General features: G+C 38.6%; 31 non-coding genes across 31 annotated transcripts; all 31 read left to right on the forward strand.

Moving 5' to 3' along the window:
* Positions 1–493: 493 nt before the first annotated feature.
* TRNAV-AAC (transfer RNA valine (anticodon AAC)) lies at positions 494–566 on the forward strand. Its single transcript has one exon. It is a non-coding gene; the product is annotated as a tRNA-Val (tRNA).
* Positions 567–988: 422 nt separating this feature from the next.
* Positions 989–1,061, forward strand: TRNAV-CAC (transfer RNA valine (anticodon CAC)). The gene has a single exon. It is a non-coding gene; the product is annotated as a tRNA-Val (tRNA).
* Positions 1,062–1,778: 717 nt separating this feature from the next.
* TRNAV-AAC (transfer RNA valine (anticodon AAC)) lies at positions 1,779–1,851 on the forward strand. The gene has a single exon. It is a non-coding gene; the product is annotated as a tRNA-Val (tRNA).
* Positions 1,852–2,610: 759 nt separating this feature from the next.
* On the forward strand, positions 2,611–2,683 carry TRNAV-CAC (transfer RNA valine (anticodon CAC)). The gene has a single exon. It is a non-coding gene; the product is annotated as a tRNA-Val (tRNA).
* Positions 2,684–2,916: 233 nt separating this feature from the next.
* Positions 2,917–2,989, forward strand: TRNAV-AAC (transfer RNA valine (anticodon AAC)). Its single transcript has one exon. It is a non-coding gene; the product is annotated as a tRNA-Val (tRNA).
* A 271-nt stretch (positions 2,990–3,260) lies between these two features.
* Positions 3,261–3,333, forward strand: TRNAV-AAC (transfer RNA valine (anticodon AAC)). Its single transcript has one exon. It is a non-coding gene; the product is annotated as a tRNA-Val (tRNA).
* A 422-nt stretch (positions 3,334–3,755) lies between these two features.
* Positions 3,756–3,828, forward strand: TRNAV-CAC (transfer RNA valine (anticodon CAC)). Its single transcript has one exon. It is a non-coding gene; the product is annotated as a tRNA-Val (tRNA).
* Positions 3,829–4,404: 576 nt separating this feature from the next.
* Positions 4,405–4,477, forward strand: TRNAV-CAC (transfer RNA valine (anticodon CAC)). The gene has a single exon. It is a non-coding gene; the product is annotated as a tRNA-Val (tRNA).
* Positions 4,478–5,390: 913 nt separating this feature from the next.
* Positions 5,391–5,463, forward strand: TRNAV-UAC (transfer RNA valine (anticodon UAC)). Its single transcript has one exon. It is a non-coding gene; the product is annotated as a tRNA-Val (tRNA).
* Positions 5,464–6,858: 1,395 nt separating this feature from the next.
* TRNAV-CAC (transfer RNA valine (anticodon CAC)) lies at positions 6,859–6,931 on the forward strand. Its single transcript has one exon. It is a non-coding gene; the product is annotated as a tRNA-Val (tRNA).
* Positions 6,932–7,994: 1,063 nt separating this feature from the next.
* On the forward strand, positions 7,995–8,067 carry TRNAV-CAC (transfer RNA valine (anticodon CAC)). Its single transcript has one exon. It is a non-coding gene; the product is annotated as a tRNA-Val (tRNA).
* Positions 8,068–8,162: 95 nt separating this feature from the next.
* On the forward strand, positions 8,163–8,235 carry TRNAG-CCC (transfer RNA glycine (anticodon CCC)). Its single transcript has one exon. It is a non-coding gene; the product is annotated as a tRNA-Gly (tRNA).
* Positions 8,236–9,417: 1,182 nt separating this feature from the next.
* On the forward strand, positions 9,418–9,490 carry TRNAV-AAC (transfer RNA valine (anticodon AAC)). The gene has a single exon. It is a non-coding gene; the product is annotated as a tRNA-Val (tRNA).
* Positions 9,491–10,094: 604 nt separating this feature from the next.
* TRNAV-CAC (transfer RNA valine (anticodon CAC)) lies at positions 10,095–10,167 on the forward strand. The gene has a single exon. It is a non-coding gene; the product is annotated as a tRNA-Val (tRNA).
* A 540-nt stretch (positions 10,168–10,707) lies between these two features.
* Positions 10,708–10,780, forward strand: TRNAV-AAC (transfer RNA valine (anticodon AAC)). Its single transcript has one exon. It is a non-coding gene; the product is annotated as a tRNA-Val (tRNA).
* A 1,519-nt stretch (positions 10,781–12,299) lies between these two features.
* Positions 12,300–12,372, forward strand: TRNAV-CAC (transfer RNA valine (anticodon CAC)). The gene has a single exon. It is a non-coding gene; the product is annotated as a tRNA-Val (tRNA).
* Positions 12,373–12,467: 95 nt separating this feature from the next.
* TRNAG-CCC (transfer RNA glycine (anticodon CCC)) lies at positions 12,468–12,540 on the forward strand. The gene has a single exon. It is a non-coding gene; the product is annotated as a tRNA-Gly (tRNA).
* A 1,029-nt stretch (positions 12,541–13,569) lies between these two features.
* On the forward strand, positions 13,570–13,642 carry TRNAV-CAC (transfer RNA valine (anticodon CAC)). Its single transcript has one exon. It is a non-coding gene; the product is annotated as a tRNA-Val (tRNA).
* Positions 13,643–13,875: 233 nt separating this feature from the next.
* TRNAV-AAC (transfer RNA valine (anticodon AAC)) lies at positions 13,876–13,948 on the forward strand. The gene has a single exon. It is a non-coding gene; the product is annotated as a tRNA-Val (tRNA).
* A 909-nt stretch (positions 13,949–14,857) lies between these two features.
* On the forward strand, positions 14,858–14,930 carry TRNAV-CAC (transfer RNA valine (anticodon CAC)). Its single transcript has one exon. It is a non-coding gene; the product is annotated as a tRNA-Val (tRNA).
* A 228-nt stretch (positions 14,931–15,158) lies between these two features.
* TRNAV-CAC (transfer RNA valine (anticodon CAC)) lies at positions 15,159–15,231 on the forward strand. Its single transcript has one exon. It is a non-coding gene; the product is annotated as a tRNA-Val (tRNA).
* Positions 15,232–16,446: 1,215 nt separating this feature from the next.
* TRNAG-CCC (transfer RNA glycine (anticodon CCC)) lies at positions 16,447–16,519 on the forward strand. The gene has a single exon. It is a non-coding gene; the product is annotated as a tRNA-Gly (tRNA).
* A 228-nt stretch (positions 16,520–16,747) lies between these two features.
* TRNAV-CAC (transfer RNA valine (anticodon CAC)) lies at positions 16,748–16,820 on the forward strand. The gene has a single exon. It is a non-coding gene; the product is annotated as a tRNA-Val (tRNA).
* An 882-nt stretch (positions 16,821–17,702) lies between these two features.
* On the forward strand, positions 17,703–17,775 carry TRNAV-AAC (transfer RNA valine (anticodon AAC)). Its single transcript has one exon. It is a non-coding gene; the product is annotated as a tRNA-Val (tRNA).
* A 270-nt stretch (positions 17,776–18,045) lies between these two features.
* TRNAV-AAC (transfer RNA valine (anticodon AAC)) lies at positions 18,046–18,118 on the forward strand. Its single transcript has one exon. It is a non-coding gene; the product is annotated as a tRNA-Val (tRNA).
* A 265-nt stretch (positions 18,119–18,383) lies between these two features.
* Positions 18,384–18,456, forward strand: TRNAV-CAC (transfer RNA valine (anticodon CAC)). Its single transcript has one exon. It is a non-coding gene; the product is annotated as a tRNA-Val (tRNA).
* An 882-nt stretch (positions 18,457–19,338) lies between these two features.
* Positions 19,339–19,411, forward strand: TRNAV-CAC (transfer RNA valine (anticodon CAC)). The gene has a single exon. It is a non-coding gene; the product is annotated as a tRNA-Val (tRNA).
* Positions 19,412–19,681: 270 nt separating this feature from the next.
* Positions 19,682–19,754, forward strand: TRNAV-AAC (transfer RNA valine (anticodon AAC)). The gene has a single exon. It is a non-coding gene; the product is annotated as a tRNA-Val (tRNA).
* Positions 19,755–19,987: 233 nt separating this feature from the next.
* On the forward strand, positions 19,988–20,060 carry TRNAV-AAC (transfer RNA valine (anticodon AAC)). The gene has a single exon. It is a non-coding gene; the product is annotated as a tRNA-Val (tRNA).
* Positions 20,061–20,969: 909 nt separating this feature from the next.
* Positions 20,970–21,042, forward strand: TRNAV-CAC (transfer RNA valine (anticodon CAC)). The gene has a single exon. It is a non-coding gene; the product is annotated as a tRNA-Val (tRNA).
* A 228-nt stretch (positions 21,043–21,270) lies between these two features.
* On the forward strand, positions 21,271–21,343 carry TRNAV-CAC (transfer RNA valine (anticodon CAC)). The gene has a single exon. It is a non-coding gene; the product is annotated as a tRNA-Val (tRNA).
* The last annotated feature ends 1,161 nt before the right edge of the window (positions 21,344–22,504 follow it).

Genomic DNA, 22,504 nt, shown 5'->3' on the forward strand with positions numbered 1-22,504 from the left:
GCAGTTTCTGTAGTGTAGTGGTTATCACGTTCGCCTAACACGCAAAAAGTTCCCAATTTGAAATTGGGCAGAAAATTTCTTTTTATTTAGGATTTTTCTGTTACTATTAGCAGAAAAAATATTTTTGAAAGCCCATATACAAATAGCACTTCCAGGTTTAATTCTTTTCCATTCCCCAAGAGGCAGTTTCTGTATTGTAGTGGTTATCACGTTCATCTCATATGCGAAAGATCCTCAGTTTGAAAGTGGGGCAGAAACATACTTTTACATTATGATTTTAAGAGTATTCTGTTACAATGGCTCTTCCAGGTTCAATACTTTGCCAATCCACAAGAGGCTGTTTCTGTAGTGTAGTGGTTATCACGTTCATCTCATATGTGAAAAGTCCAAAGTTTGAAAAGTAGGCAGAAAAATACTTTTACTTTATGATTTTAGGAGTATTCTGTTACTATGGGTCTTCCAGGTTCAATACTTTTCAATCCCCGCAGAGGCAGTTTCTGTAGTGTAGTGGTTATCACGTTCGCCTAACACGCGAAAGGTCCCCAGTTCGAAACTTGGCAGAAACATTTTTTTTATTTATGATTTTAGGATTTTTCTGTTACTAGTAGCGGAAAAAATATTTTTGAAAGCCCATATGCAAATTGCACTTCCAACTTTAATTCTTTTCCGTTCCCCAAGAAGCAGTTTTTGTAGTGTAGTGGTTATCACATTCATCTCATATGTGAAAGGTCCTCAGTTTGAAAGTAGGCAGAAACATACTTTTACTTTATGATTTTCTGAGTATTCTGTTACTATGGGTCTTCCAGGTTCAATACTTTTCCGTCCCCACAGAGGCAGTTTCTGTAGTGTAGTGGTTATCACGTTCGCCTCACACGCGAAAGGTCCCCAGTTTGAAAGTGGGCAGAAACATACTTTTACTTTATGATTTTATGAGGATACTGTTACTATGGTTCTTCCAGGTTCAAAACTTTTCACTTCCACAAAGGCAGTTTCTGTAGTGTAGTGGTTATCACGTTCGCCTCACACGCGAAAGGTCCCCAGTTTGAAGCTGGGCAGAAACAATTTTATTATTTATGATTTTAGGAATTTTCTGTTACTATTAGCAGAAAAAATATTTTTGAAAGCCCATATGCAAATAGCACTTCCGAGTTTAATTCTTTTCAGTTCTCCAAGAGACAGTTTTTGTAGTGTAGTGGTTATCATATTCATCTCATATGCGAAAGGTCCTCAGTTTGAAAGTAGGCAGAAACATACTTTTACATTATGATTTTATTAGTATTCTGTTACTATGGCTCTTCCAGGTTCAATACTTTTCCGTTGGCACAGACGCAGTTTCTGTAGTGTAGTGGTTATCACGTTCGCCTAACACGCAAAAAGTTCCCAGTTTGAAATTGGGCAGAAAATTTCATTTTATTTAGGATTTTTCTGTTACTATTAGCAGGAAAAATATTTTTGAAAGCCCATATGCAAATTGCACTAACAGGTTTAATTCTTTTCCATTCCCCAAGAGGCAGTTTCTGTAGTGTAGTGGTTATCACATTCATCTCATATGCGAAAGGTCCTCAGTTTGAAAGTAGGCAGAAACATACTTTTACTTTATGATTTTAGGAGTATTCTGTTACTATGGGTCTTCCAGGTACAATACTTTTCCGTCCCCACAGAGGCAGTTTCTGTAGTGTAGTGGTTATCACAATCACCTAACACGCGAAAGGTCCCCAGTTTGAAAGTGGGCAGAAACATACTTTTACTTTCAATACTTTTCTGTCCGCGCAGAGGCAGTTTCTGTAGTGTAGTGGTTATCACGTTCGCCTAACTTGCGAAAGGTCCCCAGTTTGAAGCTGGGCAGAAACATTTTTTTTATTTATGATTTTAGGATTTTTCTGTTACTATTAGCAGAAAAAATATTTTTGAAAGCCCATATGCAAATAGCACTTCCGAGTTTAATTCTTTTCAGTTCTCCAAGAGGCAGTTTTTGTAGTGTAGTGGTTATCATATTCATCTCATATGCGAAAGGTCCTCAGTTTGAAAGTAGGCAGAAACATACTTTTACATTATGATTTTAAGAGTATTCTGTTACAATGGCTCTTCCAGGTTCAATACTTTTCTGTTGGCACAGACGCAGTTTCTGTAGTGTAGTGGTTATCACGTTCGCCTAACACGCAAAAAGTTCCCAATTTGAAATTGGGCAGAAAATTTCTTTTTATTTAGGATTTTTCTGTTACTATTAGCAGAAAAAATATTTTTGAAAGCCCATATACAAATAGCACTTCCAGGTTTAATTCTTTTCCATTCCCCAAGAGGCAGTTTCTGTATTGTAGTGGTTATCACGTTCATCTCATATGCGAAAGATCCTCAGTTTGAAAGTGGGGCAGAAACATACTTTTACATTATGATTTTAAGAGTATTCTGTTACAATGGCTCTTCCAGGTTCAATACTTTGCCAATCCACAAGAGGCTGTTTCTGTAGTGTAGTGGTTATCACGTTCATCTCATATGCGAAAGGTCCTCAGTTTGAAAGTGGGCAGAAACATACTTTTACTTTATGATTTTTTGAGGATTCTGTTACTATGGGTCTTCCAGGTTCAATATTTTTCCATCTTTGCTGAGGCAGTTTCTGTAATGTAGTGGTTATCACGTTCGCCTCACACGCGAAAGGTCCCCAGTTCGAAACTGGGCAGAAACATACTTTTACGTTATGATTTTAAGAGTATTCTGTTACTATGGCTCTTCCAGGTTCAATACTTTTCCATACCTACAGAGGCAGTTTCTGTAGTGTAGTGGTTATCACATTCGCCTCACACGCGAAAGGTCCACAGTTTGAAAGTGGGCAGAAACATACTTTTACTTTATGATTTTATGAGGATACTGTTACTATGGATCTTCCAGGTTCAATATTTTTCCATTTTTGCAGAGGCAGTTTCTGTAGTGTAGTGGTTATCACGTTCGCCTAACACGCGAAAAGTCCCCAGTTCGAAACTGGGCAGAAAATTTTTTTTTATTTATGATTTTATGATTTTTCTGTAACTAGTAGCAGAAAAAATATTTTTGAAAGCCCATATGCAAATTGCACTTCCAAGTTTAATTCTTTTCCGTTCCCCAAGAGGCAGTTTTTGTAGTGTAGTTGTTATCACATTCATCTCATATGTGAAAAGTCCAAAGTTTGAAAAGTAGGCAGAAACATACTTTTACTTTATGATTTTAGGAGTATTCTGTTACTATGGGTCTTCCAGGTTCAATACTTTTCCATCCCCGCAGAGGCAGTTTCTGTAGTGTAGTGGTTATCACGTTCGCCTAACACGCGAAAGGTCCCCAGTTCGAAACTTGGCAGAAACATTTTTTTTATTTATGATTTTAGGATTTTTCTGTTACTAGTAGCGGAAAAAATATTTTTGAAAGCCCATATGCAAATTGCACTTCCAACTTTAATTCTTTTCCGTTCCCCAAGAAGCAGTTTTTGTAGTGTAGTGGTTATCACATTCATCTCATATGTGAAAGGTCCTCAGTTTGAAAGTAGGCAGAAACATACTTTTACTTTATGATTTTCTGAGTATTCTGTTACTATGGGTCTTCCAGGTTCAATACTTTCCCGTCCCCTCAGAGGCAGTTTCTGTAGTGTAGTGGTTATCACGTTCGCCTCACACGCGAAAGGTCCCCAGTTTGAAAGTGGGCAGAAACATACTTTTACTTTATGATTTTATGAGGATACTGTTACTATGGTTCTTCCAGGTTCAAAACTTTTCACTTCCGCAAAGGCAGTTTCTGTAGTGTAGTGGTTATCACGTTCGCCTCACACGCGAAAGGTCCTCAGGTCGAAACTGGGCAGAAACATAATTTCACGTTATGATTTTAAGAGTATTCTGTTACTATGGGTCTTCCAGGTTCAATACTTTTCCATACCCACAGAGGCAGTTTCTGTAGTGTAGTGGTTATCATATTCGCCTCACACGAGAAAGGTCCCTAGTTCGAAACTGGGCAGAAACATTTTTTTTATTTATGATTTTTGTATTTTTCTGTTACTAGTAGCAGAAAAAATATTTTTGAAAGAGCCATATGCAAATTGCACTTCCAAGTTTAATTCTTTTCCGTTCCCCAAGAGGCAGTTTTTGTAGTGTAGTGGTTATCACATTCATCTCATATGTGAAAGGTCCTCAGTTTGAAAGTAGGCAGAAACATACTTTTACTTTATGATTTTCTGAGTATTCTGTTACTATGGGTCTTCCAGGTTCAATACTTTTCCGTCCCCACAGAGGCAGTTTCTGTAGTGTAGTGGTTATCACGTTCGCCTCACACGCGAAAGGTCCCCAGTTTGAAAGTAGGCAGAAACATACTTTTACTTTATGATTTTATGAGGATACTGTTACTATGGTTCTTCCAGGTTCAAAACTTTTCACTTCCGCAAAGGCAGTTTCTGTAGTGTAGTGGTTATCACGTTCGCCTCACACGCGAAAGGTCCTCAGGTCGAAACTGGGCAGAAACATAATTTCACGTTATGATTTTAAGAGTATTCTGTTACTATGGGTCTTCCAGGTTCAATACTTTTCCATACCCACAGAGGCAGTTTCTGTAGTGTAGTGGTTATCATATTCGCCTCACATGAGAAAGGTCCCTAGTTCGAAACTGGGCAGAAACATTTTTTTTATTTATGATTTTAGTATTTTTCTGTTACTAGTAGCAGAAAAAATATTTTTGAAAGAGCCATATGCAAATTGCACTTCCAAGTTTAATTCTTTTCCGTTCCCCAAGAGGCAGTTTTTGTAGTGTAGTGGTTATCACATTCATCTCATATGCGAAAGGTCCTCAGTTTGAAAGTAGGCAGAAACATACTATTTCTTTATGATTTTAGTAGTATTCTGTTACTATGGCTCTTCCAGGTTCAATACTTTTCCGTTGGCACAGATGCAGTTTCTGTAGTGCAGTGGTTATCACGTTCGCCTAACACGCAAAAAGTTCCCAGTTTGAAATTGGGCTGAAAATTTCTTTTTATTTAGGATTTTTCTGTTACTATTAGCAGAAAAAATATTTTTGAAAGCCCATATGCAAATTGCACTTCCAGGTTTAAATCTTTTCCATTCCCCAAGAGGCAGTTTCTGTAGTGTAGTGGTTATCATGTTCATCTCATATGCGAAAGATCCTCAGTTTGAAAGTGGGGCAGAAACATACTTTTACATTATGATTTTAAGAGTATTCTGTTACTATGGCTCTTCCAGGTTCAATACTTTGCCAATCCACAAGAGGCTGTTTCTGTAGTGTAGTGGTTATCACATTCATCTCATATGCGAAAAGTCCTCAGTTTGAAAGTAGGCAGAATCATACTTTTACTTTATGATTTTAAGAGTATTCTGTTACTATGGCTCTTCCTGGTTCAATACTTTTCCAACCCCACAGAGGCAGTTTCTGTAGTGTAGTGGTTTTCACTTTCGCCTTACACGTGAAAGGTCCCCAGTTCGAAACTAGGCAGAAACATTTTTTGTATTCATGATTTTAGGATTTTTCTGTTACTAGTAGCAGAAAAAATATTTTAGAAAGCCCATATGCAAATTGCCCTTCCAAGTTAATTTCTTTTCCGTTCCCCAAGAGGCAGTTTCTGTAGTGTAGTGGTTATCACGTTCATCTCATATGCGAAAGATCCTCAGTTTGAGTGGGCAGAAACATAATTTTACATTATGATTTTAAGAGTATTCTATAACCATGGCTCTTCCAGGTTCAATACTTTGCCACTCCACAAGAGGCTGTTTCTGTAGAGTAGTGGTTATCACGTTTGCCTCACATGCGAAAGGTCCCCTGTTTGAAACTGGGCAGAAACTTACTTTTACTTATGATTTTAAGAGTATTCTGTTACTATGGCTCTTCCCGGTTCAATACTTTTCCAACCCCACAAAGGCAGATTCTGTAGTGTAGTGGTTATCACTTTCGCCTTACACGTGAAAGGTCCCCAGTTTGAAAATGGGCAAATTTTTTATTTTTATTTTGGATTTTTCTGTTACTATTAGCAGAAAAAATATTTTTGAAAGCCCATATGCAAATTGCACTTCCAAGTTTAATTCTTTTCCGTTCCCCAAGAGGCAGTTTTTGTAGTGTAGTGGTTATCACATTCATCTCATATGCGAAAGGTCCTCATTTTGAAAGTAGGCAGAAACGCACTTTTACTTTATGATTTTATGAGGATTCTGTTACTATGGGTCTTCCAGGTTCAATACTTTTCAGTTCCAGCAGAGTCAGTTTCTGTAGTGTAGTGGTTATCACGTTTGACTCACCCGCGAAAGGTCCCTAGTTAGAAACTGGGCAGAAACATACTTTCACGTTATGATTTTAAGAGTATTCTGTTACTATAGCTCTTCCAGGTTCAATACTTTTCCGTACCCACAGAGGCAGTTTCTGTAGTGTAGTGGTTATCACATTCACCTCACACGCGAAAGGTCCCCAGTTTGAAAGTGGGCAGAAACATACTTTTACTTTATGATTTTATGAGGATACTGTTACTATGGGTCTTCCAGGTTCAATACTTTTCCGACCCCGCAGAGGCAGTTTCTGTAGTGTAGTGGTTATCACGATCGCCTAACACGCGAAAGGTCCCCAGTTTGAAACTGGGCTGATTTTTTTTTTTTTTTTGGATTTTTCAGTTACTATTAGCAGAAAAAATATTTTTGAAAGCCCATATGCAAATTGCACATCCAAGTTTAATTCTTTTCCTTTCCCCAAGAGGCAGTTTTTGTAGTGTAGTGGTTATCACAATCATCTCATATGCGAAAGGTCCTCAGTTTGAAAGTGGGCAGAAACATACTTTTACTTTATGATTTTATGAGGATTCTGTTACTATGGCTCTTCCAGGTTCAATACTTTACAGTTCCCACAGAGGCAGTTTCTGTAGTGTAGTGGTTATCATGTTCGCCTCACACGCGAAAGGTCCCCAGTTCGAAACTGGGCAGAAACATACTTTTATGTTATGATTTTAAGAGTATTCTGTTACTATGGCTCTTCCAGGTGCAATACTTTTCCATCCTCATAGAGGCAGTTTCTGTAGTGTAGTGGTTATCACTTTTGCCTAACACGCGAAAGGTCCCAAGTTCAAAAATGGGCAGAAACATTTTTTTTATTTATGATTTTAGGATTTTTCTCTTACTAGTAGCAGAAAAAATATTTTTGAAAGCCCATATGCAAATTGCACATCCATGTTTAATTCTTTTCCGTTCCCCAAGAGACAGTTTCTGTAGTGTAGTGGTTATCATGTTCATCTCAAATGCGAAAGATCCTCAGTTTGAAATTTTCAGAAACATACTTTTACATTATGATTTTAAGAGTATTCTATAACCATGGCTCTTCCAGGTTCAATACTTTGCCACTCCACAAGAGGCTGTTTCTGTAGTGTAGTGGTTATCACGTTCGCCTCACACGCGAAAGGTCCCCTGTTTGAAACTGGGCAGAAACTTACTTTTACTTTATGATTTTAAGAGTATTCTGTTACTATGGGTCTTCCAGGTTCAATACTTTTCCGACCCCGCAGAGGCAGTTTCTGTAGTGTAGTGGTTATCACGTTCGCCTAACACGCAAAAGGTCCCCAGTTTGAAACTGGGCAGAATTTTTTTTTTTATTTTGGATTTTTCAGTTACTATTAGCAGAAAAAAATTTTTTGAAAGCCCATATGCAAATTGCACATCCAAGTTTAATTCTTTTCCTTTCCTCAAGGGGCAGTTTTTGAAGTGTAGTGGTTATCACAATCATCTCATATGCGAAAGGTCCTCAGTTTGAAAGTGGGCAGAAACATACGTTTACTTTATGATTTTATGAGGATTCTGTTACTATGGCTCTTCCAGGTTCAATAATTTTCCGTACCCACAAAGGCAGTTTCTGTAGTGTAGTGGTTATCACATTCGCCTCACACGCAAAAGGTCCCCAGTTTGAAAGTGGGCAGAAACATACTTTTACTTTATGATTTTATGAGGATACTGTTACTATGGGTCTTCCAGGTTCAATACTTTTCCAACCCCGCAGAGGCAGTTTCTGTAGTGTAGTGGTTATCACATTCGCCTCACACGCGAAAGGTCCCCAGTTCGAAACTGGGCAGAAACATTTTTTTTATTTATGATTATTTACGTTATGATTTTAAGAGTATTCTGTTACTATGGATCTTCCAGGTTCAATATTTTTCTGTCCCTGCAGTGGCAGTTTCTGTAGTGTAGTGGTTATCACGTTCGCCTCCCACGCGAAAGGTCCCCAGTTCGAAACTGGGCAGAAAAATACTTTTACGTTATGATTTTAAGAGTATTCTGTTACTATGGCTCTTCCAGGTTCAATACTTTTCCGTCCTCGCAGAAGCAGTTTCTGTAGTGTAGTGGTTATCACATTCACCTCACACGCGAAAGGTCCCCTGTTTGAAACTAGGCAGAAACATACTTTTACGTTATGATTTTAATTCTGTTACTATGGCTCTTCCAGGTGCAATACTTTTCCGTTTTTGCAGAGGCAGTTTCTGTAGTGTAGTGGTTATCACGGTCGCCTCACACGCGAAAGGTCCCCATTTCGAAACTGGGCAGAAACATACTTTTACATTATGATTTTAAGAGTATTCTGTTACTATGGCTCCTCCAGGTTCAATACTTTTCCGTCCCCACAGAGGCAGTTTCTGTAGTGTAGTGGTTATCACATTCGCCTAACACGCGAAAGGTCCCCAGTTTGAAAGTGGGCAAAAACATACTTTTACTTTATGATTTTATGAGGATTCTTTTACTATGGGTCTTCCAGGTTCAATACTTTTCTGTCCCCGCAGAGGCAGTTTCTGTAGTGTAGTGGTTATCACATTCGCCTCACACGCGAAAGGTCCTCAGTTTGAAAGTGGGCAAAAACATACTTTTACTTTATGATTTTATGAGGATTCTTTTACTATGGATCTTCCAGGTTCAATACTTTTCTGTCCCCGCAGAGGCAGTTTCTGTAGTGTAGTGGTTATCACGTTCGCCTCACACGCGAAAGGTCCCCAGTTTGAAACTGGGCAGAACCTTTTTTTTATTTATGATTTTAGGATTTTTCTGTTACTATTAGCAGAAAAAATATTTTTGAAAGCCCATATGCAAATTGCACTTCCGAGTTTAATTCTTTTCAGTTCTCCAAGAGGCAGTTTTTGTAGTGTAGTGGTTATCATATTCATCTCATATGCGAAAGGTCCTCAGTTTGAAAGTAGGCAGAAACATACTTTTACTTTATGATTTTATTAGTATTCTGTTACTATGGCTCTTCCAGTTTCAAAACTTTTCCGTTGGCACAGACGCAGTTTCTGTAGTGTAGTGGTTATCACGTTCGCCTAACAAGCAAAAAGTTCCCAGTTTGAAACTGGGCAGAAACATACTTTTACGTTATGATTTTAAGAGTATTCTGTTACTATGGGTCTTCCAGGTTCAATATTTTTCTGTCCCTGCAGAGGCAGTTTCTGTAGTGTAGTGGTTATCACGTTCGCCTAACACGCGAAAGGTACCCAGTTCGAAACTGGGCAGCAACATTTTTTTTATTTGTGATTTTAGGATTTTTCTGTTACTAGTAGCAGAAAAAATATTTTTGAAAGCCCATATGCAAATTGCACTTCCAAGTTTAATTATTTTCCATTCCCCAAGAGGCAGTTTCTATAGTGTAGTGGTTATCACGTTCATCTCATATGCGAAAGATCCTCAGTTTGAAAGTGGGCAGAAACATACTTTTACATTATGATTTTAAGAGTATTCTATAACCATGGCTCTTCCAGGTTCAATACTTTGCCACTCCACAAGAGGCAGTTTCTGTAGTGTAGTGGTTATCACTTTCGCCTTACACGTGAAAGGTCCCTATTTTGAAACTGGGCTGAATTTTTTTTTTATTTTGGATTTTTCTGTTACTATTAGCAGAAAAAATATTTTTGAAAGCCCATATGCAAATTGCACATCCAAGTTTAATTCTTTTCCTTTCCCCAAGAGGCAGTTTTTGTAGTGTAGTGGTTATCACAATCATCTCATATGTGAAAGGTCCTCTGTTTGATAGTGGGCAGAAACATACTTTTACTTTATGATTTTATGAGGATTCTGTTACTATGGGTCTTCCAGGTTCAATACTTTTCAGTTCCCGCAGAGGCAGTTTCTGTAGTGTAGTGGTTATCACGTTCGCCTCACACGCGAAAGGTCCCCAGTTCGAAACTGGGCAGAAACATACTTTCACGTTATGAATTTTAGAGTATTCTGTTACTATGGCTCTTCCAGGTTCAATACTTTTCCGTACCCGCAGAGGCAGTTTCTGTAGTGTAGTGGTTATCACTTTCATCTCATATGCGAAAGGTCCTCAGTTTGAAAGTGGGCAGAAACATACTTTTACTTTATGATTTTTTGAGGATTCTGTTACTATGGGTCTTCCAGGTTCAATATTTTTCCATCTCTGCAGTGGTAGTTTCTGTAGTGTAGTGATTATCACGTTCGCCTCACACGAGAAAGGTCCCAAGTTCGAAACTGGGCAAAAACATACTTTAAAAGTTATGATATTAAGAGTATTCTGTTACTATGGCTCTTCCAGGTTCAATACTTTTCCGTACCCACAGAGGCAGTTTCTGTAGTGTAGTGTTTATCACATTCGCCTCAGACGCGAAAGGTCCCCAGTTTGAAAGTGGGCAGAAACATACTTTTACTTTATGATTTTATGAGGATACTGTTACTATGGATCTTCCAGGTTCAATACTTTTCCATACCCACAGAGGCAGTTTCTGTAGTGTAGTGGTTATCATGTTCGCCTAACACGTGAAAGGTCCCCAGTTCGAAACTGGGCAGAAACATTTTTTTTTTTAGGATTTTAGGATTTTTCAGTTACTAGTAGCGGAAAAAATATTTTTGAAAGCCCATATGCAAATTGCACTTCCAATTTTAATTCTTTTCCGTTCCCCAAGAGGCAGTTTTTGTAGTGTAGTGGTTATCACATTCATCTCATATGTGAAAGGTCCTCAGTTTGAAAGTAGGCAGAAACATACTTTTACTTTATGATTTTATATGTATTCTGTTACTATGGGTCTTCCAGGTTCAATACTTTTCCGTCCCCACAGAGGCAGTTTCTGTAGTGTAGTGGTTATCACAATCGCCTAACACGCGAAAGGTCCCCAGTTTGAAAGTGGGCAGAAACATACTTTTACTTTCAATACTTTTCCGTCCCCGCAGAGGCAGTTTCTGTAGTGTTGTGGTTATCACGTTCGCCTAACACGCAAAAAGTTCCCAGTTTGAAACTGGGCTGAAAATTTTTTTTTATTTTGGATTTTTCTGTTACTATTAGCAGAAAAAATATTTTTGAAAGCCCATATGCAAATTGCACTTCCAGGTTTAAATCTTTTCCATTCCCCAAGAGGCAGTTTCTGTAGTGTAGTGGTTATCATGTTCATCTCATATGCGAAAGATCCTCAGTTTGAAAGTGGGGCAGAAACATTCTTTTACATTATGATTTTAAGAGTATTCTGTTACTATGGCTCTTCCAGGTTCAATACTTTGCCACTCCTCAAGAGGCTGTTTCTGTAGTGTAGTGGTTATCACATTCATCTCATATTCGAAAAGTCCTCAGTTTGAAAGTAGGCAGAATCATACTTTTACTTTATGATTTTAAGAGTATTCTGTTACTATGGCTCTTCCCGGTTCAATACTTTTCCATCCCCACAGAGGCAGTTTCTGTAGTGTAGTGGTTATCACTTTCGCCTTACACGTGAAAGGTCCCCAGTTCGAAACTAGGCAGAAAAATTTTTTGTATTTATGATTTTAGGATTTTTCTGTTACTAGTAGCAGAAAAAATATTTTAGAAAGCCCATATGCAAATTGCACTTCCAAGTTTAATTCTTTTCCGTTCCCCAAGAGGCAGTTTATGTAGTGTAGTGGTTATCACGTTCATCTCATATGCGAAAGATCCTCAGTTTGAAAGTGGGCAGAAACATAATTTTACATTATGATTTTAAGAGTATTCTATAACCATGGCTCTTCCAGGTTCAATACTTTGCCACTCCACAAGAGGCAGTTTCTGTAGTGTAGTGGTTATCACGTTCGCCTCACACGCGAAAGGTCCCCTGTTTGAAACTGGGCAGAAACTTACTTTTACTTTATGATTTTAAGAGTATTCTGTTACTATGGCTCTTCCCGGTTCAATACTTTTCCAACCCCACAGAGGCAGTTTCTGTAGTGTAGTGGTTATCACTTTCGCCTTACACGTGAAAGGTCCCCAGTTTGAAAGTGGGCAGAAACATACTTTTACTTTATGATTTTATGAGGATACTGTTACTATGGATCTTCCAGGTTCAATACTTTTCAAACCCCGCAGAGGCAGTTTCTGTAGTGTAGTGGTTATCACATTCGCCTCACACGCGAAAGGTCCCCAGTTCGAAACTGGGCAGAAATATTTTTTTTATTTATGATTATTTACGTTATGATTTTAAGAGTATTCTGTTACTATGGATCTGCCAGGTTAAATATTTTTCTGTCCCTGCAGAGGCAGTTTCTGTAGTGTAGTGGTTATCACGTTTGCCTCCCACGCGAAAGGTCCCCAGTTCGAAACTGGGCAGAAAAATACTTTTACGTTATGATTTTAAGAGTATTCTGTTACTATGGCTCTTCCAGGTTCAATACTTTTCCGTCCTCACAGAAGCAGTTTCTGTAGTGTAGTGGTTATCACATTCACCTCACACGCGAAAGGTCCCCTGTTTGAAACTAGGCAGAAACATACTTTTACGTTATGATTTTAATTCTGTTACTATGGCTCTTCCAGGTGCAAAACTTTTCCGTTTTTGCAGAGGCAGTTTCTGTAGTGTAGTGGTTATCACGGTCGCCTCACACGCGAAAGGTCCCCATTTCGAAACTGGGCAGAAACATACTTTTACATTATGATTTTAAGAGTATTCTGTTACTATGGCTCTTCCAGGTTCAATACTTTTCCGTCCCCACAGAGGCAGTTTCTGTAGTGTAGTGGTTATCACATTCGCCTCACACGCGAAAGGTCCTCAGTTTGAAAGTGGGCAAAAACATACTTTTACTTTATAATTTTATGAGGATTCTTTTACTATGGGTCTTCCAGGTTCAATACTTTTCTGTCCCCCCAGAGGCAGTTTCTGTAGTGTAGTGGTTATCACGTTCGCCTCACACGCGAAAGGTCCCCAGTTTGAAACTGGGCAGACCCTTTTTTTTTATTTATGATTTTAGGATTTTTCTGTTACTATTAGCAGAAAAAATATTTTTGAAAGCCCATATGCAAATTGCACTTCCGAGTTTAATTCTTTTCAGTTCTCCAAGAGGCATTTTTTGTAGTGTAGTGGTTATCATATTCATCTCATATGCGAAAGGTCCTCAGTTTGAAAGTAGGCAGAAACATACTTTTACTTTATGATTTTATTAGTATTCTGTTACTATGGCTCTTCCAGTTTCAAAACTTTTCCGTTGGCACAGACGCAGTTTCTGTAGTGTAGTGGTTATCACGTTCGCCTAACACGCAAAAGTTCCCAGTTTGAAACTGGGCAGAAACATACTTTTACGTTATGATTTTAATAGTATTCTGTTACTATGGGTCTTCCAGGTTCAATATTTTTCCGTCCCTGCAGAGGCAGTTTCTGTAGTGTAGTGGTTATCACGTTCGCCTCACACGCGAAAGGTCCCCAGTTCGAAACTGGGCAGAAACATACTTTTTCGTTATGATTTTAAGAGTATTCTGTTACTATGGCTCTTCCAGGTTCATTACTTTTCCATACCCACAGAGGCAGTTTCTGTAGTGTAGTGGTTATCACATTCGCCAAACAAGCAAACAGTCCCCAGTTTGAAAGTGGGCAGAAACATACTTTTACTTTATGTTTTTATGAGGATACTGTTACTATGGGTCTTCCAGGTTCAATACTTTTCCAACCCCACAGAGGCAGTTTCTGTAGTGTAGTGGTTATCACGTTCACCTAACACGCGAAAGGTCCCCAGTTCGAAACTGGGCAGAAACATTTTTTTTATTTATGATTTTATGATTTTTCTGTTACTAGTAGCAGAAAAAATATTTTTGAAAGCCCATATGCAAATTGCACTTCCAAGTTTAATTCTTTTCCGTTCCCCAAGAGGCAGTTTTCGTAGTGTAGTGGTTATCATGTTCATCTCATATGCGAAAGGTCCTCAGTTTGAAAGTAGGCAGAAACATACTTTTACTTTATGATTTTATGAGTATTCTATAACCATGGCTCTTCCAGGTTCAATACTTTGCCACTCCTCAAGAGGCTGTTTCTGTAGTGTAGTGGTTATCACGTTCGCCTCACACGCGAAAGGTCCCCTGTTTGAAACTGGGCAGAAATTTACTTTTACTTTATGATTTTAAGAGTATTCTGTTACTATGGCTCTTCCCGGTTCAATACTTTTCCAACCCCACAGAGGCAGTTTCTGTAGTGTAGTGGTTATCACTTTCGCCTTACACGTGAAAGGTCCCTATTTTGAAACTGGGCAGAATTTTTTATTTTTTTTGGATTTTTCTGTTACTATTAGCAGAAAAAATATTTTTGAAAGCCCATATGCAAATTGCACTTCCGAGTTTAATTCTTTTCAGTTCTCCAAGAGGCAGTTTTTGTAGTGTAGTGGTTATCATATTCATCTCATATGCGAAAGGTCCTCAGTTTGAAAGTAGGCAGAAACATACTTTTACTTTATGATTTTATTAGTATTCTGTTTCTATGGCTCTTCCAGTTTCAATACTTTTCCGTTGGCACAGACGCAGTTTCTGTAGTGAAGTGGTTATCACATTCGCCTCCCACGCGAAAGGTCCCCAGTTTGAAAGTGGGCAGAAAATACTTTTACGTTATGATTTTAAGAGTATTCTGTTACTATGGGTCTTCCAGGTTCAATATTTTTCTGTCCCTGCAGAGGCAGTTTCTGTAGTGTAGTGGTTATCACGTTCGCCTCACACGCGAAAGGTCCCCAGTTCGAAACTGGGCAGAAAAATACTTTTACGTTATGATTTTAAGAGTATTCTGTTACTATGGCTCTTCCAGGTTCAATACTTTTCCGCCCTCGCAGAAGCAGTTTCTGTAGTGTAGTGGTTATCACATTCACCTAACACGCGAAAGGTCCCATGTTCGAAAGTAGGCAGAAACATACTTTTACGTTATGATTTTAATTCTGTTACTATGGCTCTTCTAGGTGCAATACTTTTCCATTTTTGCAGAGGCAGTTTCTGTAGTGTAGTGGTTATCACGTTCGCCTCACACGCGAAAGGTCCCCATTTCGAAACTGGGCAGAAACATACTTTTACATTATGATTTTAAGAGTATTCTGTTACTATGGCTCTTCCAGGTTCAATACTTTTCCATCCCCACAGAGGCAGTTTCGGTAGTGTAGTGGTTATCACATTCGCCTAACACGCGAAAGGTCCCCAGTTTGAAAGTGGGCAAAAACATACTTTTACTTTATGATTTTATGAGGATTCTTTTACTATGGGTTTTCCAGGTTCAATACTTTTCTGTCCCCGCAGCGGCAGTTTCTGTAGTGTAGTGGTTATCACATTCGCCTCACACGCGAAAGGTCCCCAGTTTGAAAGTGGGCAAAAACATACTTTTACTTTATGATTTTATGAGGATTCTTTTACTATGGGTCTTCCAGGTTCAATACTTTTCTGTCCCTGCAGAGGCAGTTTCTGTAGTGTAGTGGTTATCACGTTCGCCTCACACGCGAAAGGTCCCCAGTTTGAAACTGGGCAGATCCTTTTTTTTTATTTATGATTTTAGGATTTTTCTGTTACTATTAGCAGAAAAAATATTTTTGAAAGCCCATATGCAAATTGCACTTCCAAGTTTAATTCTTTTCTGTTCCCCAAGAGGCAGTTTTCGTAGTGTAGTGGTTATCATGTTCATCTCATATGCGAAAGGTCCTCAGTTTGAAAGTAGGCAGAAACATACTTTTACTTTATGATTTTATGAGTATTCTATAACCATGGCTCTTCCAGGTTCAATACTTTGCCACTCCTCAAGAGGCTGTTTCTGTAGTGTAGTGGTTATCACGTTCGCCTCACACGCGAAAGGTCCCAGTTTGAAACTGGGCAGAAATTTACTTTTACTTTATGATTTTAAGAGTATTCTGTTACTATGGCTCTTCCCGGTTCAATACTTTTCCAACCCCACAGAGGCAGTTTCTGTAGTGTAGTGGTTATCACTTTCGCCTTACACGTGAAAGGTCCCTATTTTGAAACTGGGCAGAATTTTTTTTTTATTTTGGATTTTTCTGTTACTATTAGCAGAAAAAATATTTTTGAAAGCCCATATGCAAATTGCACATCCAAGTTTAATTCTATTCCTTTCCCCAAGAGGCAGTTTTTGTAGTGTAGTGGTTATCACAATCATCTCATATGCGAAAGGTCCTCTGTTTGATAGTGGGCAGAAACATACTTTTACTTTATGATTTTATGAGGATTCTTTTACTATGGGTCTTCCAGGTTCAATACTTTTCCGTACCCACAGAGGCAGTTTCTGTAGTGTAGTGGTTATCACATTCGCCTCCCACGCGAAAGGTCCCCAGTTCGAAACTGGGCAGAAAAATACTTTTACGTTATGATTTTAAGAGTATTCTGTTACTATGGCTCTTCCAGGTTCAATACTTTTCCATCCTCACAGAAGCAGTTTCTGTAGTGTAGTGGTTATCACATTCACCTCACACGCGAAAGGTCCCCTGTTCGAAACTAGGCAGAAACATACTTTTACGTTATGATTTTAATTCTGTTACTATGGCTCTTCTAGGTGCAATACTTTTCCGTATTTGCAGAGGCAGTTTCTGTAGTGTAGTGGTTATCACGTTCGCCTCACACGCGAAAGGTCCCCATTTCGAAACTGGGCAGAAACATACTTTTACATTATGATTTTAAGAGTATTCTGTTACTATAGCTCTTCCAGGTTCAATATTTTTCCGTCCCCACAGAGGCAGTTTCTGTAGTGTAGTGGTTATCACATTCGCCTAACACGCGAAAGGTCCCCAGTTTGAAAGTGGGCAAAAACATACTTTTACTTTATGATTTTATGAGGATTCTTTCACTATGGGTTTTCCAGGTTCAATACTTTTCTGTCCCCGCAGCGGCAGTTTCTGTAGTGTAGTGGTTATCACATTCGCCTCACACGCGAAAGGTCCCCAGTTTGAAAGTGGGCAAAAACATACTTTTACTTTATGATTTTATGAGGATTCTTTTACTATGGGTCTTCCAGGTTCAATACTTTTCTGTCCCTGCAGAGGCAGTTTCTGTAGTGTAGTGGTTATCACGTTCGCCTCACACGCGAAAGGTCCCCAGTTTGAAAGTGGGCAGATCCTTTTTTTTTATTTATGATTTTAGGATTTTTCTGTTACTATTAGCAGAAAAAATATTTTTGAAAGCCCATATGCAAATTACACTTCCGAGTTTAATTCTTTTCAGTTCTCCAAGAGGCAGTTTTTGTAGTGTAGTGGTTATCATATTCATCTCATATGCGAAAGGTCCTCAGTTTGAAAGTAGTCAGAAACATACTTTTACTTTATGATTTTATTAGTATTCTGTTACTATGGCTCTTCCAGTTTCAATACTTTTCCGTTGGCACAGACGCAGTTTCTGTAGTGTAGTGGTTATCATGTTCGCCTAACACGCAAAAAGTTCCCAGTTTGAAACTGGGCAGAAACATACTTTTACGTTATGATTTTAAGAGTATTCTGTTACTATGGGTCTTCCAGGTTCAATATTTTTCCATCCCTGCAGAGGCAGATTCTGTAGTGTAGTGGTTATCACGTTCGCCTAACACGCGAAAGGTCCCCAGTTCGAAACTGGGCAGAAACATTTTTTTTATTTATGATTTTAGGATTTTTCTGTTACTAGTAGCAGAAAAAATATTTTTGAAAGCCCATATGCAAATTGCACTTCCAAGTTTAATTCTTTTCAGTTCCCCAAGAGGCAGTTTTCGTAGTGTAGTGGTTATCACGTTCATCTCATATGCGAAAGGTCCTCAGTTTGAAAGTAGGCAGAAACATACTTTTACTTTATGATTTTATGAGTATTCTGTTACTATGGATCTTCCAGGTTCAATACTTTTCCAACCCTGCAGAGGCAGTTTCTGTAGTGTAGTGGTTATCACGTTCGCCTAACACGCGAAAGGTCCCCAGTTCGAAACTGGGCAGAAACATTTTTTTTATTTATGATTTTAGGATTTTTCTGTTACTAGTAGCAGAAAAAATATTTTTGAAAGCACATATGCAAATTGCACTTCCAAGTTTAATTCTTTTCCGTTCCCCAAGAGGCTGTTTCTGTAGTGTAGTGGTTATCACGTTCGCCTCACACGCGAAAGGTCCCCTGTTTGAAACTAGGCAGAAACATACTTTTATGTTATGATTTTAATTCTGTTACTATGGCTCTTCCAGGTGCAATACTTTTCCGTTTTTGCAGAGGCAGTTTCTGTAGTGTAGTGGTTATCACGTTCGCCTCACACGCGAAAGGTCCCCATTTCGAAACTGGGCAGAAACATACTTTTACATTATGATTTTAAGAGTATTCTGTTACTATGGCTCTTCCAGGTTCAATACTTTTCCCTCCCCACAGAGGCAGTTTCTGTAGTGTAATGGTTATCACATTCGCCTAACACGCGAAAGGTCCCCAGTTTGAAAGTGGGCAAAAACATACTTTTACTTTATGATTTTATGAGGATTCTTTTACTATGGGTCTTCCAGGTTCAATACTTTTCTGTCCCCGCAGAGGCAGTTTCTGTAGTGTAGTGGTTATCACGTTCGCCTCACACGCGAAAAGTCCCCAGTTTGAAAGTGAGCAAAAACATACTTTTACTTTATGATTTTATGAGGATTCTTTTACTATGGGTCTTCCAGGTTCAATACTTTTCAATCCCTGCAGAGGCAGTTTCTGTAGTGTAGTGGTTATCACGTTCGCCTCACACGCGAAAGGTCCCCAGTTTGAAAGTGGGCAGAACCTATTTTTTTATTTATGATTTTAGGATTTTTCTGTTACTATTAGCAGAAAAAATATTTTTGAAAGCCCATATGCAAATTGCACTTCTGAGTTTAATTCTTTTCAGTTCTCCAAGAGGCAGTTTTTGTAGTGTAGTGGTTATCATATTCATCTCAAATGCGAAAGGTCCTCAGTTTGAAAGTAGGCAGAAACATACTTTTACTTTATGATTTTATTAGTATTCTGTTACTATGGCTCTTCCAGTTTCAATACTTTTCCGTTTGCACAGACGCAGTTTCTGTAGTGTAGTGGTTATCACGTTCGCCTAACATGCAAAAAGTTCCCAGTTTGAAACTGGGCAGAAACATACTTTTACGTTATGATTTTAAGAGTATTCTGTTACTATGGGTCTTCCAGGTTCAATATTTTTCCGTCCCTGCAGAGGCAGTTTCTGTAGCGTAGTGGTTATCACGTTCGCCTCACACGCGAAAGGTCCCCAGTTCGAAACTGGGCAGAAACATTTTTTTTATTTATGATTTTAGGATTTTTCTGTTACTAGTAGCAGAAAAAATATTTTTGAAAGCCCATATGCAAATTGCACTTCCAAGTTTAATTCTTTTCCGTTCCCCAAGAGGCAGTTTTCGTAGTGTAGTGGTTATCACGTTCATCTCATATGCGAAAGGTCCTCAGTTTGAAAGTGGGCAGAAACATACTTTTACTTTATGATTTTATGAGTATTCTGTTACTATGGATCTTCCAGGTTCAATACTTTACCAACCCTGCAGCGGCAGTTTCTGTAGTGTAGTGGTTATCACGTTTGTCTAACACGCGAAAGGTCCCCAGTTCGAAACTGGGCAGAAACATTTTTTTTATTTATGATTTTAAGAGTATTCTGTTACTATGGCTCTTCCAGGTTCATTACTTTTCCGTACCCACAGAGGCAGTTTCTGTAGTGTAGTGGTTATCACATTCGCCAAACAAGCAAAAGGTCCCCAGTTTGAAAGTGGGCAGAAACATACTTTTACTTTATGTTTTTATGAGGATACTGTTACTATGGGTCTTCCAGGTTCAATACTTTTCCAACCCCACAGAGGCAGTTTCTGTAGTGTAGTGGTTATCACGTTCACCTAACACGCGAAAGGTCCCCAGTTCGAAACTGGGCAGAAACATTTTTTTTATTTATGATTTTATGATTTTTCTGTTACTAGTAGCAGAAAAAATATTTTTGAAAGCCCATATGCAAATTGCACTTCCAAGTTTAATTCTTTTCCGTTCCCCAAGAGGCAGTTTTCGTAGTGTAGTGGTTATCATGTTCATCTCATATGCGAAAGGTCCTCAGTTTGAAAGTAGGCAGAAACATACTTTTACTTTATGATTTTATGAGTATTCTATAACCATGGCTCTTCCAGGTTCAATACTTTGCCATTCCTCAAGAGGCTGTTTCTGTAGTGTAGTGGTTATCACGTTCGCCTCACACGCGAAAGGTCCCCTGTTTGAAAGTGGGCAGAAATTTACTTTTACTTTATGATTTTAAGAGTATTCTGTTACTATGGCTCTTCCCGGTTCAATACTTTTCCAACCCCACAGAGGCAGTTTCTGTAGTGTAGTGGTTATCACTTTCGCCTTACACGTGAAAGGTCCCTATTTTGAAACTGGGCAGAATTTTTTTTTTTTTTTGGATTTTTCTGTTACTATTAGCAGAAAAAATATTTTTGAAAGCCCATATGCAAATTGCACTTCCGAGTTTAATTCTTTTCAGTTCTCCAAGAGGCAGTTTTTGTAGTGTAGTGGTTATCATATTCATCTCATATGCGAAAGGTCCTCAGTTTGAAAGTAGGCAGAAACATACTTTTACTTTATGATTTTATTAGTATTCTGTTTCTATGGCTCTTCCAGTTTCAATACTTTTCCGTTGGCACAGACGCAGTTTCTGTAGTGAAGTGGTTATCACATTCGCCTCCCACGCGAAAGGTCCCCAGTTTGAAAGTGGGCAGAAAATACTTTTACGTTATGATTTTAAGAGTATTCTGTTACTATGGGTCTTCCAGGTTCAATATTTTTCTGTCCCTGCAGAGGCAGTTTCTGTAGTGTAGTGGTTATCACGTTCGCCTCACACGCGAAAGGTCCCCAGTTCGAAACTGGGCAGAAAAATACTTTTACGTTATGATTTTAAGAGTATTCTGTTACTATGGCTCTTCCAGGTTCAATACTTTTCTGCCCTCGCAGAAGCAGTTTCTGTAGTGTAGTGGTTATCACATTCACCTAACACGCGAAAGGTCCCCTGTTCGAAAGTAGGCAGAAACATACTTTTACGTTATGATTTTAATTCTGTTACTATGGCTCTTCTAGGTGCAATACTTTTCCATTTTTGCAGAGGCAGTTTCTGTAGTGTAGTGGTTATCACGTTCGCCTCACACGCGAAAGGTCCCCATTTCGAAACTGGGCAGAAACATACTTTTACATTATGATTTTAAGAGTATTCTGTTACTATGGCTCTTCCAGGTTCAATACTTTTCCATCCCCACAGAGGCAGTTTCGGTAGTGTAGTGGTTATCACATTCGCCTAACACGCGAAAGGTCCCCAGTTTGAAAGTGGGCAAAAACATACTTTTACTTTATGATTTTATGAGGATTCTTTTACTATGGGTTTTCCAGGTTCAATACTTTTCTGTCCCCGCAGCGGCAGTTTCTGTAGTGTAGTGGTTATCACATTCGCCTCACACGCGAAAGGTCCCCAGTTTGAAAGTGGGCAAAAACATACTTTTACTTTATGATTTTATGAGGATTCTTTTACTATGGGTCTTCCAGGTTCAATACTTTTCTGTCCCTGCAGAGGCAGTTTCTGTAGTGTAGTGGTTATCACGTTCGCCTCACACGCGAAAGGTCCCCAGTTTGAAACTGGGCAGATCCTTTTTTTTTATTTATGATTTTAGGATTTTTCTGTTACTATTAGCAGAAAAAATATTTTTGAAAGCCCATATGCAAATTGCACTTCCAAGTTTAATTCTTTTCTGTTCCCCAAGAGGCAGTTTTCGTAGTGTAGTGGTTATCATGTTCATCTCATATGCGAAAGGTCCTCAGTTTGAAAGTAGGCAGAAACATACTTTTACTTTATGATTTTATGAGTATTCTATAACCATGGCTCTTCCAGGTTCAATACTTTGCCACTCCTCAAGAGGCTGTTTCTGTAGTGTAGTGGTTATCACGTTCGCCTCACACGCGAAAGGTCCCAGTTTGAAACTGGGCAGAAATTTACTTTTACTTTATGATTTTAAGAGTATTCTGTTACTATGGCTCTTCCCGGTTCAATACTTTTCCAACCCCACAGAGGCAGTTTCTGTAGTGTAGTGGTTATCACTTTCGCCTTACACGTGAAAGGTCCCTATTTTGAAACTGGGCAGAATTTTTTTTTTATTTTGGATTTTTCTGTTACTATTAGCAGAAAAAATATTTTTGAAAGCCCATATGCAAATTGCACATCCAAGTTTAATTCTATTCCTTTCCCCAAGAGGCAGTTTTTGTAGTGTAGTGGTTATCACAATCATCTCATATGCGAAAGGTCCTCTGTTTGATAGTGGGCAGAAACATACTTTTACTTTATGATTTTATGAGG

This window comes from Taudactylus pleione, unplaced genomic scaffold (assembly GCF_031769625.1).
Source record: "Taudactylus pleione unplaced genomic scaffold, aTauple2 ptg000050l, whole genome shotgun sequence".
In the NCBI taxonomy this organism is placed as follows: Eukaryota; Metazoa; Chordata; class Amphibia; order Anura; family Myobatrachidae; genus Taudactylus; species Taudactylus pleione.